The following is a 14,861-nucleotide window of genomic DNA, read 5'->3' on the forward strand; positions in this document are numbered from 1 at the left end:
TCTTGTTTCTCTGGTCGACAGCTCCACCTTTCCCCTTTGGTGACTCACTGTGTGTGTGTGCTGCATGCACACAGCCATGTGAGCAGGCTGTGTGTGTGTAGCTTGGTGCTGTGCACTTGGGCTTGGGACTTGGTGGATCAGCTCGGCGGACTTGTTCATATCCATTCCAGATTCATTATTCTTGCTAATCTGCCAAGTGGCATTGCCACTTGGCTTAATGCTCTTCTTGTTTTGCTTGTGTGCAGGGATCAAGAAGTTGATCAGAATGAACATGAAGATCATCAAGTCCAATATTAGATGATAGTCACATTGTAGTATTTAGGACATAATCATACTTGTACTTTTCTTTTTATTTACATTTTCTATTTTTCCCAATTTGTGTAATGTGTTGTAAAATATCATATTTCTATTCTGGATATTGTAATTGACTTTGTATTATGTGTGATTATCAATAAAGCTCAAGTTTTCCTTAATGAGCTTTGTCTAAGTGTTTTATTATTTATATTCTTGATTAATGATAATTGTTTATTAAATTATCTCAAGTTTGAATTATGTGATATCCATTTGATGTTTGAATTTGAAATTCAAATTCAAATTTGGTTTGAATTCAATCATACAACTTAATTTAGAATTCAATCATGCAACTTAAGATTGTGATGCATCTTCTCTTCTCTCTTCTCAAAACCCTAATCTAGTTAAGTAAGAACAAGTTCATCGCACTCTCGAAACCCTAACCCTGTAGGATGTCGAGAGAGAAACCTGTTCCCCTTCGATGCAGTTTTGTTTTAAAAGCGCGAAATTTCCCCGTAATTTACAATGCAATGCACATCCCTTTCTAAAATCTACCCCTCGATCGTCTCTAAACCTGGGACATTACACCTTGATCATACTATTGTAAAGCATATGAGATGAATGAAGTGACTCAAGGCAATGATCTATAGTTGCTAACAAATAGATAACATATAGCAAAACTTTTCATGAATAGTACTTTCAAGACAAGCATCAAAAGTCTTGCATAAGAGTTAACTTATAAAGCAATAGATTCAAAGTAAAAGCATCGAAGCAACACAAAGGAAGATATAAGTTTCAGCAGTTGCTTTCAACTTTCAACATGCATATCTCATGGATAATTGTCAACGCAAAGTAATATGATGAATGCAAATAAGCAAGTATGTAAGAATCAATGCACAGTTGACACAAGTGTTTGCTTCTAAGATGGAAGGAAGTAGGTAAACTGACTCAACATAAAGTAAAAGAATGGCCCTTCGCAGAGGGAAGCAGGGATAAAATCATGTGCTAGAGCTTTTCAAGTTTTGAAATCATATAGAGAGCATAAAAGTAAAGTTTTGAGAGGTATTTGTTGTTGTCAACGAATGGTAGTGGGCACTCTAACCCCCTTGCCAGACAGACATTCGAAGAGCGGCTCCCATGAACATTATCTCTCACATGTACTTTAGTTTAATTTATTTTTATTTTTGGGTGACACTCCTTCCAACCTTGCTTTCACAAACCATGGCTAACCGAATCCTCGGGTGCCTGCCAACAATCTCATACCATGAAGGAGTGCCTTTTTATTTTAGTTTTATTTAGATGACACTCCTCCCCACCTTTGCTTTCTCAAGCCATGGCTAACCGAATCCTCGGGTGCCTTCCAACATTTCACATACCATGGAGGAGTGTCTATTTGCAAAATTAAGTTGCTTACTGACGAATCAGAGCAAAACATGTGAAGAGAATTATTAATGAAAGTTGATTAATTGGGGTTGGGAACCCCGTTGCCAGCTCTTTTTGCAAAATTATTGGATAAGCGGATGAAGCCACTAGTCCATTGGTGAAAGCTGCCCAACAAGATTGAAAGATAAAACACCACATACTTCCTCATGAGCTATAAAACATTGACACAAATTGAGAAGCATTTTGAATTGTTTAAAGGTAGCACATGAAGTATTTACTTGGAATGGCAGGAAATACCACATAGTAGGTAGGTATGGTGGACACAAATGGCATAGGTTTTGGCTCAAGGTTTTGGATGCACGAGAAGCATTCCCTCTCAGTACAAGGCTTTGGCTAGCAAGGTTATTTGAAGCAAACACAAGTATGAACCGGTACATCAAAACTTACATAAAAACATATTGCAAGCATTATAAAACTCTACACTGTCTTCCTTGTTGGTCAAACACTTTTTTTTTACACAAAAAACAGTAGGGAAGGCCCCTACTGTGTCATTTTATATATTTATAAAAAAATGAATCAAAGTACAAGTTCTAGCACTTTACAAAGTATCCAGCCACTCAGTCATGCCCTCTAGAAGACTAGGCTTAGCTCTATATCTTACAAGTTCAAAGGATTCTTTAAAGAATATAAAACAAACTGGAAGATTGATCAGCTGATTGTCAAAAATGAATTTATTTCTATGATTCCATATACTCCAGCAGCCAATGATGAGGGATTCTTTGAAGCAGGAAAAACCAAATCTCTGCTTGGCATCAATGAGCATGTCAAAAATGCCCAAATCAGTATTCCATTCCATATTTAGTTTCCACCAGAACCTTTGACTAAAATCACAGGAGAAGAAAAGATGCATAAAATCCTCTTCAGCCCCATCAGCACATAAGACACAATCATGAGACTGCAGGTGGAAGTTTTTCCTGGCCAAGAGATTTCTAGTATTAAGCCTGTCCTGTAAGAGAAGCCAGAAGAAGAATTTATGCTTTGGCATTACACATGATTTCCATATCCATCTCATAGGTGCAGGCGCCAAGTCATGACTGCTCAAGACTTCATAAACTCTCTTACTAGAGTATTCTTTGTTTCCATCTATTAATCTCCAACTATCCAGGGCAGTATGCTCAAAATAAGGAGAAATAACTGGCTCAAGCTGATCACATTGATTTGAAGCAATAATGGATAAAGGAAGATGAAAGAGGTCGTATATATCTTCATTGGTGCAAATAACTGCAGGTTGCTTAAGTGTAATGTCTTGATCCTTGGCAAATGAACATAGATGAGGGAATTTCTGCCTCAGAATGTTCTCCGACCTGTTGTCCATCCATAATCTAACTGTGGTTCCATCACCTGGTGTACATGAGGCAATTTCAAGAAAAATATGGAGCAGCTTTAAACAATCCTTCCACCAGAAAGATCCACATGGATTCGAGCTCTGCGGTATTTTCCCATTAGCATAGTAAGCCTGCCAAACCAGATGAACCCAAGGAGCATCATGCCTATTCATGAACTTGAACAGATTTACCAGAAAATATCTAGACCTTAGAGAGACCAATTATGCAAACCAATTTCAACAAGCTCTACGGTAGTTCTCCACTAATAGGTTCAAACTACATGATGCATGAGATTAAACATGATCTACTTGAGAGCTCAAAACAATTTCCAAGTATCAAATTATCCAAGACAATATGAGGCATTTTCTATTTCCAACCAAATAACAATAAATGCAACAGCTTCCAACTTTTACCATTGAACGAAGAACACAAGTCTTCATATGAAAAAGCGGAGCGTGTCTCTCTCCCAAACAAGGATTGCTAGGATCCGATCTTATTCAAACAAAAACAAAAATAAAAGCACACAGACGCTCCAAGTAAAGCACATAAGATGTGACCGAATAAAAATATAGTTTCAATAGAAGAAACCTGATAAATTGTTGATGAAGAAGGGGATGCCTTGGGCATCCCCAAGCTTAGACGCTTGAGTCTTCTTGAAATATGCAGGGATGAACCACGGGGGCATCCCCAAGCTTAGACTTTTCACTCTTCTTGATCATATATCATCCTCCTCTCTTGACCCTTGAAAACTTCCTTCACACCAAACTTCTCATAAACTTCATTAGAGGGGTTAGTACTCAAAAAAACTTGAATCCACCTTGGTCCTGTAGTGACACATTGCAAGAACTCAATAAAACATTAGCTATAGCTCTCCACGTGTAGAAAGCCTTGCTTAAAGTCCACAAGAGACAATGCAAAAAACAGAGACAAAATCTGCCAAAACAGAACAGCCAGTAAAGACGAATTTTTAAGAGGTACTTCCGTTGCTCAAATCACAAAACTCAAAACTAATGAAAGTTGCGTACATATCTGAGGAAGATGCACGTAAATTGGCAGATTTTTCTGATGTACCTACAGAGAATCTGACCCAAATTCGTGACAGATAGAAATATGTTTCTGCGCAGAAATCCAAATCTAGTATCAACCTTCTATTAGAGACTTTACTTGGCACAACAATGCAATAAAATAAAGATAAGGAGAGGTTGCTACAGTAGTAACAACTTCCAAAACACAACAAAACAGTAGCAAAATAAAGACATGGGTTATCTCCCAAGAAGTGTTTTCTTTATAGCCATTAAGATGGGCTCAGCAATTTTAATGATGCACTCGCAAGAAATAAGAGTTGAAGCAAAAGAGAGCATCAAAAAGCAAATTCAAAACACATTTAAGTCTAACCCACTTCCTATGCATAGAAATCTTGTACACAAATAAATTCATGAAGAACAAAGTGGCAAGCATAGGAAGATAAAACAAGAGTAACCTCAAATTTTTCAGCGTATAGAGAGGTGTTTTAGTACCATGCAAATTTCTACAACTATATTTTCCTCTCTCATAATAATTTTCAGTAGCTTCATGAATAAACTCAACAATATAACTATAACATGCAGCATACTTTTCATGATTCATAAGCACATAGTTTTTATCAAGCTCAAAAATAGTGGGATTAAAACTTTCAAACCCACTTTTATCAATAATATAACAAGATGATTGATCATTCTCAAGAGATATGGGACTCCTAGATAAAGTCAAGAATTCTCCAATCCCATTTTCATTAGTAGTACAATTAATATTATCAAGTAACATTGGACCATCATCTAGAGATTTATCATAAACATTTGCTACGCAAAACTCTTTAGTATCATGCATTTCGACATCAGGCACAAACAAAGCATTATCATAAGATTTATCAAAATAGCATGGATTATCATAGATAACAGTAGCATAATTATTCTCACAAGTTTTACTCATAGGGAATATTTCAAGAGAATCCACATGAACATAACATTCATCCTTCTTCGGTAAGCATGGAGGACAATCAAATAATGTAAGAGATAAAGAGTTACTCTCATTAGAAGGTTGGCATGGGTAGCTAATCCATTCTTCCTCCTTTTGTTCATCACTCTCCTCTTCTTTTTCATCCAATGAGCTTTCAGGTTCATCAATTTCCTCGTCTTTTTCATCCAATGAGCTTTCAGGTTCATCAATTTCTTCTTCCACATGTTCCTGCAAATTGTGAGTGCATTCTTGTGCATTAACGAGTCTCTCTTTATAATCAATAATATAAGGATTATCGCTGTAGCTTTCTATGCAAAAATTAAGGATAGAAGAGACATAATCTTTAAGGTCCTTACAAACAACACAAGTTTCATAATTTTTAGCTATGAAGGATTCTATCTCAGAGGCTCCCATAAACAAAACAAATTGTTCTACCTCTTCGAACCCAAGATGAATATAGTTATTCCAATTATAGTTCTTAATTGAAATTTCAGATGTTTAGTATCCTCTTTAGTGCAACAGTTTATATCATGGCGTTTAAGCAAGATTTTAGCAATTGTATTCAATTTTTCTATCACAGCACTCATTACTTTACCAACTCTTGATTCTCTATAATTATTATATAATTCTATAAGCTCCAACATGGTTATGCGTTCTTCCATAACAACAGTTTTTAATTTTTTGATTTTTCAAATTTTTATGGATTTTTGGGTATATGAGAAAAATAAAACAAGACAAAAAGAAACTAGACAAAAGTAAACTAAGCAAAATAATACTAGACAGAAATAAACTAAGCACAAATAAACTAAACAAAAGTAAACTAAGCAAAACAAAATAAAAGAAAATAAAAACAGAGAGAGGTAGAGTGTACTCCCCAGGTGAACTTATGAGTAGAGCTATGCCTCCCCGGCAACGGCGCCAGAAAATAGTCTTGATAACCCACAAGTATAGGGGATCGCAACAGTCTTCGAGGGAAGTAAAACCCAAATTTATTGATTCGACACAAGGGGAGGTAAATAATACTTATAAGCCTTAACAACTGAGTTGTCAATTCAGCTGCACCTGGAAAAGCACTAGTAACAGGGGTGATGTGAAAGCAGTAGTAATATGAGAGCAATAGTAACAGTAACACAGCAGCAGTAGCAATATCACAGAGGCGATGGTACCAGAAAATAGTTGATACTACTTCCAATGACATATAGAACGAGTATATGATGATGAGAGATGGACCGGGGTTCCCAGCGATCTACACTAGTGGTAACTCTCCAATAACAAGTGACAAGTGTTGGGTGAACAAATTACAGTTGGGCAATTGATATGATTGAAATAGCATTAAGACAAAACATCAAGTTTGTTAATTATGTAGGCATGTTTTCCATATATAGTCGTACGTGCTCGCAATGAGAAACTTGCACAACATCTTTTGTCCTACCAGCCGGTGGCAGCCGGGCCTCAAGGGAATCTACTGGCTATTAAGGTACTCCTTTTAATAGAGCACCGGAGCAAAGCATTAACACTTGGTGAAAACATGTGATCCTCATACCTACGCCTTCCCCTCCAGTTGTCCCAATTTCTGTCACTTTAGGGCCTTTCGTTCCGGACATAGACATGTGCATACAACTTGTAGATACAATCTAAGCAATAATTATAGAGCTTAAATCTAAGATCATGCCACTCGGGCCCTAGTGACAAGCATTAAGCATAACAAGATTGCAGCAACAATAACTTCACAAACTTTATAGATAGACTAACCATAATGTATCATCCATCGAATCCCAACAAACACAACACCGATTACATCAGATGAATCTCAATCATGTAAGGCAGCTCATGAGATCATTGTATTGAAGTACATGGGAGAGAGAGTACCAACTAGCTACAGCTAGAACCCGTAGTCCATGGGGGAACTACTCACGGAGCATGATGGAGGCGGTGGCGTTGATGGAGATGGCTTCCGTGGGCACTTCCCCGTCCCGGCAGGGTGCCGGAACAGAGACTTCTGTCCCCCGAATTGGAGTTTCGCGATGGCGGCGGCGCCCCTGGAGTCTTTCTGGAGTTTCGTCAATCGGTATCGCGTTTTTAGGTCGAAAGGGCTTATATAGGCGAAGAGGCGGCGCAGGAGGGCGCCTGGGGCCTCCTCCCCATAGGCCGGCACGGCAAGGGTGGAGCCCGCGCGGCCCTGGCGTGTGGTGGCCCCCTGGCCCGCCTCCAACTCTCCTTCGGTGTTCTGGGGTCTTCCGGGAAAAATAAGATACTGGGTCTTTGTTTCATCGAATTCCGAGAATATTGCCCGAACAGCCTTTCTGGAACCAAAAATAGCAGAAAACAGGAACTGACACTTCGGCATCTTGTTAATAGGTTAGTTCCGGAAAACGCATAAAAACATTATAAAGTGTGAGCAAAACATGTAGGTATTGTCATAAAATAAGCATGGAACATCAGAAATTATGGATACGTTGGAGACGTATCAAGAACCTCCAATGATGTTAAGATGCTTGTTAAACATTTTCATATGCTTCAAACTCAAATTGATCAACTCACTAAAGTGCAAAATGACTTGTTAAAAATAGTTCTAAAGAAAAACATGCTTATGAAGTAACAACTAGAGGCGGTGTTTGTACTCAGGATCCTCTATATCCTGAGGGGCATCCCAAAAGAGTTGAACAAGATTCTCAACGAACTGAAACTAGTGCTCCTTCTAAGAAAAAGAAGAAGAAACATAAAACTGTTGTAGAATCCTCTGAGCCTGTTAATGATCCTAATAGTATTTCTATTTCTGATGCTGAAACTGAAAGTGGTAATGAACATGATAAAGATAATGATAAGAATGATGCTTCTGATAAAGAAGAGGTTGAAGATGAACCTGAAAAGCATGCTAAAAATAAAAAGTATACTAAAGAAGATTTTATTGCTAAGAAACATGGTAATGAAAGAGAACCTTGGGTTCAAAAGCAAATTCCTTTTCCTGCTAAGAAACTAAAATCAAAGGAAGAAGAACACTAAAATAAATTTTGTTATTGGATGAAACCTTTGTTCTTGCAAATCCCTTTGACTGATGCTATTAAATTGCCTCCTTATTCAAAGTATATGAAAGATATTGTCTCTAACAAAAGGAAAATTCCTAATGAGGAGATTTCCACTATGCTTGCTAATTACTCTTTCAATGGCAAAGTTCCAAAGAAGCTGGGCGACCCAGGTATACCGACTATTCCTTGTTCCATCAAGAATAATTATGTTAGAACCGCTCTATGTGATTTGGGAGCGGGTGTTAGTGTTATGACTTTTTCTCTTTATAAGAGACTCTATTTAGATAAGTTGATACCAACTGATATATCTTTGCAAATGGCTGATAAATCTACCGCTATTCCTGTTGGTATATGCGAGGATGTTCCTGTTCAAGTTACTAATAATTGCTTAATATTAACTGATTTTGTTGTGTTGGAAATTCGTGAAGATGATAATATGTCTATTATTATTGGAAGACCGTTTCTTAACACTGCAGGGGCTGTTATTGATTGCAATAAAGGAAAAGTTACCTTCAATGTTGATGACAAGGAGCATACTGTTTATTTTCCCAAGAGGATTGATAAATTATGTGGAGTTAATACAATTTCTAATGTGAGAACTATCAAAGTGGGAGTTATTGATTGTCCTATATATGAGCCTAAAGAAGGATATCAAAATATTATCATTGGATCCATATCAATACAATACAAGGTAACATGATTGATTTGAGGTTTATTTCTTCTTATGTCATGTAAAATTTATTTGGTGGCAAGACTTGATCAACCTTGTTAACAAGTACATTTTATATGCATAGAGGAGCTAAACAACATTTCTTTCTTCCTCCACTTGTTCTACTTGCTGTAGCACTACTTGTTTTGCAAGGTTCTTTAATTGTTTAGAGGTTTGAAAATCTTTTTCTGCCCAGTAATAATAATTTTAACACCCAGAAATGTGCATTTTTCAAAGTTTTCAAAAATTTACAAAAATTATACCGTTGGTCTTATTTTTCGAAGAGCTACCTGGGAGCACCTAGGCTGACCAGTGTGGCACCCCAGGGCTGCCCCCATGAGCCGGCGCGGCCAAGGAGGGGGCGCGCCACCCTGTGGTGTGGGCCCCTCCTTGCCCCACTAAGTCATCTCTTCCTCCCATTCCACTCTCTCTCCCGAAAAAACACGTACCAATTTTCTCTCACTCACATTTTTGCTCAAGAGCTCAGGATTTCTCGATCTCTTTGCTCAGCCCAGATTTTTGTCTGAAATTTGGCACATTTGCTCTCCGGTATGTGACTCCTCCGATTATCCAAATAGAATTTTGTTTGGTTGAGTATATCTTGAATATTTTGCTGCTGTAGGTAACATGTTAAGTGAGCTTGCATGCTTGTTCTTTTTTTGAGGGTGAAACAGTGGGGAAAATCCCCACTGCAATTTTTATTAAAAATTAAAAACAAAAGATATCCAGTTGTACAAGATGTACAAAGGTGTAAAGAAAGAAAAGAAAAAAGAAAGAAAACGGAAAAAGAAAAGAAAGAAAAAAACTATGAACAGAAAATCTAGGAAACTAAGGTAGACTCTGCAGCCAAGCTTTGAAGGGAGCATCCCATTTATTTTTTATTCTGTATGATAGCAGCTGCAATTCTTGTTTGAAAACTATCTTCCATGCCAAAAATGTAGGATTTTGGTCTTCAAAGATTTTTCTGTTTCTGATTATCCAAATACTCCAGGAAGCCAGTATAATAATCTCAACCGCAAAGGGTAATTTCAAAGTATCTTTGATAGCATAGAAGGCCTCCATGACAGAATGTTGATTTGTAACTTGTGGGCAAACAAAATCCCAACACTGCTGAGCAAAAGGACAACTCCAGAATAAATGTGCCAAGGTTTCCTCATGGTTACACTGCAATGTGGCACAATTAAAAGATTGCAAGATGCAGTTTTTTCTTCTAAGGAGGTTTCTAGTATCGAGTCTGTCATGTAGAAGTAACCAGAAAAAACTTGTGTTTTTGCTGACAGGAAGATTTCCAAATCCATGTGAAGAAAACTGGTGTTTGCTGCACTCCAATCAGTAAATTGTATGCTTTAGTTGTGGAAAATGTATCAGACCCCCAGATGTAACTCCAATTGTCAGGGAGATGTTGTTGAACTTCAGCTTGTGCATTCTCACATAAATTCTCTAATTCCTCAAATTCAGCATATGCTTGTTGAGAGAGAGGCAAATGAAACAAATCTTGTAGGAAATCCATCTGAAGAACTTTGCTGACAGAGACATTAGTGTTTTTGGCAAAAGAAAGCATGTGTGGAAATCTATGATGTAAACATGATTCTCCCCAGAGGTCAGTCCAGAATAAGACTGATCTGCCATTACCCAAATTGCATCTTGCCATAGCTTTATAAGTGTCAATGAGTTTTAGATGTGCTTCCCACCAAAATGACCCTTCTATTTTGATGCCAGGGGGATTATCTTCATCATAATATGTACCTCTGATGAGGTTGACCCAAGGAATGTCAAGGTTATTGTAAAACTTATCCAAATTTTTCAGCAGCAAAGATTTATTTTGGACATCTAAGTTAAGCACTCCCAAGCCACCCTGATCTTTAGGCCTGCATATTTTTTTCCAAGATACTAAAGCAGCACCCCTTGCTTGCACATCTGCTGTTTTCTTTCTCCAAAGGCAGTGTCTCATGTACTTGATCACCTGTTCCTTTATTGTGACAGGTACATCCAAACAACACATGAAGAAAATAGGCAGAGAGGCAAGAACAGATTTGACCATTTGCAACTTTCCTCCATAGTTCAGAAAATCTGCAATACCACCCAATCTTGTTTGAACTCTTTGCACAATTGGGAGAAAAAATTCAAGGGAGGGTTTTTTATGCTCAGAGGTAAACCCAAATAGGTAAAAGGGAGACTTCCAATTCTAAAATTCAGAGTTGCAGCAAAGTGTGCTAGTCTTTCTGGTGACATATTTATTGGCATCATGCTAGACTTCTGGTAGTTAACTTTGAGGCCAGTGGAGGAAGCAAATGATTGCAAGATAGCTTTCGAGCAGAGAAGTTGTGAAGCATCTGCCTTCATCACAATGAGAGTATCATCAGCATATTGAATCACTGGGAAGTCAGGGCATGGTGGGCAAGGTATTGGTCTAGAAATAAGGTTTTGACCCATAGCTTTATTCAACATAGTTTGCAAGAAGTTAGCAGCAAGGACAAAAAGCAAAGGAGATAAAGGATCACCCTGCCTAACTCCTCTTTTGCAGTAATATTTCTTCTCAGGAACACCATTCAGCATGACAGCAGAGGTACCAGTACCAAGAATCATTGATATCCATTTAATCCATTTTTCCCCAAAACCCTTTGCCTTCAGAATTTGGATTATTGTTGTGTGTTCAATCATATCAAAAGCTTTCTCGAAATCTAGCTTAAGAATTAGAATCTCTTCTCTTGATTGGTGACACTGGAACAAGTACTCAAAAGCCCAGCCAAGACAGTCCTGTATAGATCTTTTCTTGAGGAAACCACACTGATTTTTGTGCACTAAAGACAGGATAATATCTTGTAATCTATTAGCCAGTAACTTTGTGATAATCTTGAGAACACTATTCAAAAGAGAAATGGGTCTGAAGTCCCCAGGAGTGATTGGACTGTCAACTTTTGGAATGAGAGTAATGAAGGAGGAGTTGATACTCTCCAGGTTAATGTGTCCAGAATGGAAGTCACCAATTAACTTTTTGACATCGTCAGCAATGATGGACCAACAACTTTTGATGAATTCATTATTAAAGCCATCAGGGCCTGGGGACTTATCATTTGGTAGATGTTTAACCACTTCTTCTATTTCCTTATCAGAGAAAGGAGCTTGGAGAATGACATTCATATCCTCAGTAATGTTGGAGTCAATGAAACTTTCCAGGTTGAATTGCATCTCTGGATTATCTGATAGACCCATCCTATCCTTGAATGCTTTCCACAGAATAGCAGCCTTGCCATCATGATCAGACACCTCAACTTGATCTAAATTTTGTAACTTGGCAATATAATTATGCCTGTAATTGATGGTAGCCTTAGAATGGAAAAATCTTGTGTTTTCATCACCTAGCTTTACCCACTTAATCTTTCCTCTTTGTTTCCAATAAGTGTTCTGATCTTGTAACAGGGCAAGAAGGTGTGCTTTAAGTGTATCTCTCAAATCCCATTCAACTACAGTTAGTGTTCTGAATTCTTCCAAGACATCAAACAGAGCAATAACTTCATTCACTTGAGCAATAAGATTTTTTAGACAAGGGAGACTCTTGGCCCACAGTTTGAGGCCTCTTCTCAAATTTTTGAATTTTGCATTAATGTTTTTAGCACTATCACCAAAACCCACAGGAATATTCCATGCTGCCTGCACAACTTGTTTGAAATCACTGTGCTGCATCCAATGATTTTCAATTCTGGAGACTTTAGCTTTTGGGATTTTTGTGTTGAATGCTACAACACAAGGAACATGGTCTGAAGTTGGTTTAACCAGAGGATATGCAAAAGTTGCTGGATAAGAAATAGTCCAGGAGGAAGAAGTAAAGAACCAGTCTAGTTTTTCCAGCAATGGATCCTTCTGCATGTTACTCCAAGTGAACTTTCTTCCTTTTAAAGGTAATTCCACAATGCCAAGATTACTGATTGCCTCATTAAAGAGTAGCATGTCATTAAGGTCCCCTCCAGGTTTATTTCTATCTGTGGGACTTCTTATGAAATTAAAATCACCCATAATAATCCAATCAGTTTCCTGGGGCATGTCAATATTTGCAAACCAATCTATGAAGGTAGCTTTCCTATCAGGTTGACAAGGTCCATAGATGTTTGTAAGAATCCAAGAATCATGAGAAAGATTGGATTTGAAATTTACTGATATTGAGAATTCATTATGAAATGCCAATTCACCATTGAAAAGAGCTCCATTCCAGATAATAATCAAGCCACCAGAGGCCCCCACAGAGGGAACAAACTCAAATTTATTGAATTTCTTTGGGCAATTTTTTTAATGTAAGCCAGATCAAAAGTTTCTCTTTTAGTTTCTTGAAGGCAGATGATATCACATCCAGATTCTTCTATTTTATTATAAAGAGCCAACCATTTTTTCTCTGAATTTATGCCCCTCAAGTTCCAATTCATGATTTTCCAGGCTTTGCAATTACCCATAAAAGAAGGAGTAAAAGATCCACATTGTACCCAAAGCAAAGAATACTCTAGGCATTAAGTCATGAAAGACTGATCTCATTACATCACAAGGCACCAGAATATAAAGTGTGATCACATAGTACTGAGACAAACTGACATAAGCAGGTTCACAATATTTGTGTGCAAGCACTGGGAATATACAGGTCTACTGCTTGTGACGGTAAAGCACACGTCCGTTGGGAACCCCAAGAGGAAGGTATGATGCGTACAACGGCAAGTTTTTTCCTCAGTAAGAAACCAAGGTTATCGAACCAGTAGGAGTCAAGAATCACGTTGAAGGTTGATGGCGGCGGAGTGTAGTGCGGCGCAACACCAGGGATTCCGGCGCCAACGTGGAACCTGCACAACACAACCAAGATACTTTGCCCCAACTTAACAGTGAGGTTGTCAATCTCACCGGCTTGCTGTAACAAAGGATTAGATGTATAGTGTGGATGATGATGTTTGCAGAAAACAGTAGAATGAGTATTGCAGTAGATTGTATTCGATGTAAGAGAATGGACCCGGGTCCACAGTTCACTAGTGGTGTCTCTCCGTAAGATAAATAGCATGTTGGGTGAACAAATTACAGTTGGGCAATTGACAAATAAACAGGGCATGACCATGCACATACATGTTATGATGAGTAGTGTGAAATTCAATTGGGCATTACGACAAAGTACATAGACCGCTATCCAGCATGCATCTATGCTTAATAAGAAATAAGATACATAAGTACATATTCAATACCACAATAGTTTTTAGGCTATTTGTCCCATGAGCTATATATTGCAAAGACAAAGGATAGAAATTTAAAGGTAGCACTCAAGCAATTAATTTTGGAATGGCGGAGAAATACCATGTAGTAGGTAGGTATGGTGGACACAAATGGCATAGTGTTTGGCTCAAGGATTTTGGATGCATGAGAAGTATTCCCTCTCAATACAAGGCTTAGGCTAGCAAGGTTATTTGAAACAAACACAAGTACGAACCGGTACAGCAAAACTCACATAATAGACATATTGCAAGCATTATAAGACTCTACACCGTCTTCCTTGTTGTTCGACCCTTACTAGAAAATATCTAGACCTTAGAGAGACCAATCATGCAAACCAAATTTTAGCAAGCTCTATGTATTTCTTCATTAATAGGCGCAAAGTATATGATGCAAGAGCTTAAACATGATCCTTATGAGCATAACAATTGCCAAGTATCAAATTATTCAAGACATTCTACCAATTTCCACATGTAGCATTTCCCGTTTCCAACCATATAACAATTAACGAAGCAGTTCAACCTTCGCCATGAACATTATGAGTAAAACTAAGGACATATTTGTCCATATGCAACAGCGGAGCGTGTCTATCTCCCACACAATGAATGCTAGGATCCAACTTTATTCAAACAAAACAAAACAAAAACATACAGACGCTCCAAGTAAAGCACATAAGATGTGATGGAATAAAAATATAGTTTCACTAGAGGAACCTGATAATGTTGTCGATGAAGAAGGGGATGCCTTGGGCATCCCAAGGCATCCCCAAGCTTAAATGCTTGAGTCTTCTTGAAATATGCAGGGATGAACCACCGGGGCATCCCCAAGATTAGA

Source organism: Lolium perenne, chromosome 5 (assembly GCF_019359855.2).
Source record: "Lolium perenne isolate Kyuss_39 chromosome 5, Kyuss_2.0, whole genome shotgun sequence".
NCBI classification, from domain to species: Eukaryota; Viridiplantae; Streptophyta; class Magnoliopsida; order Poales; family Poaceae; genus Lolium; species Lolium perenne.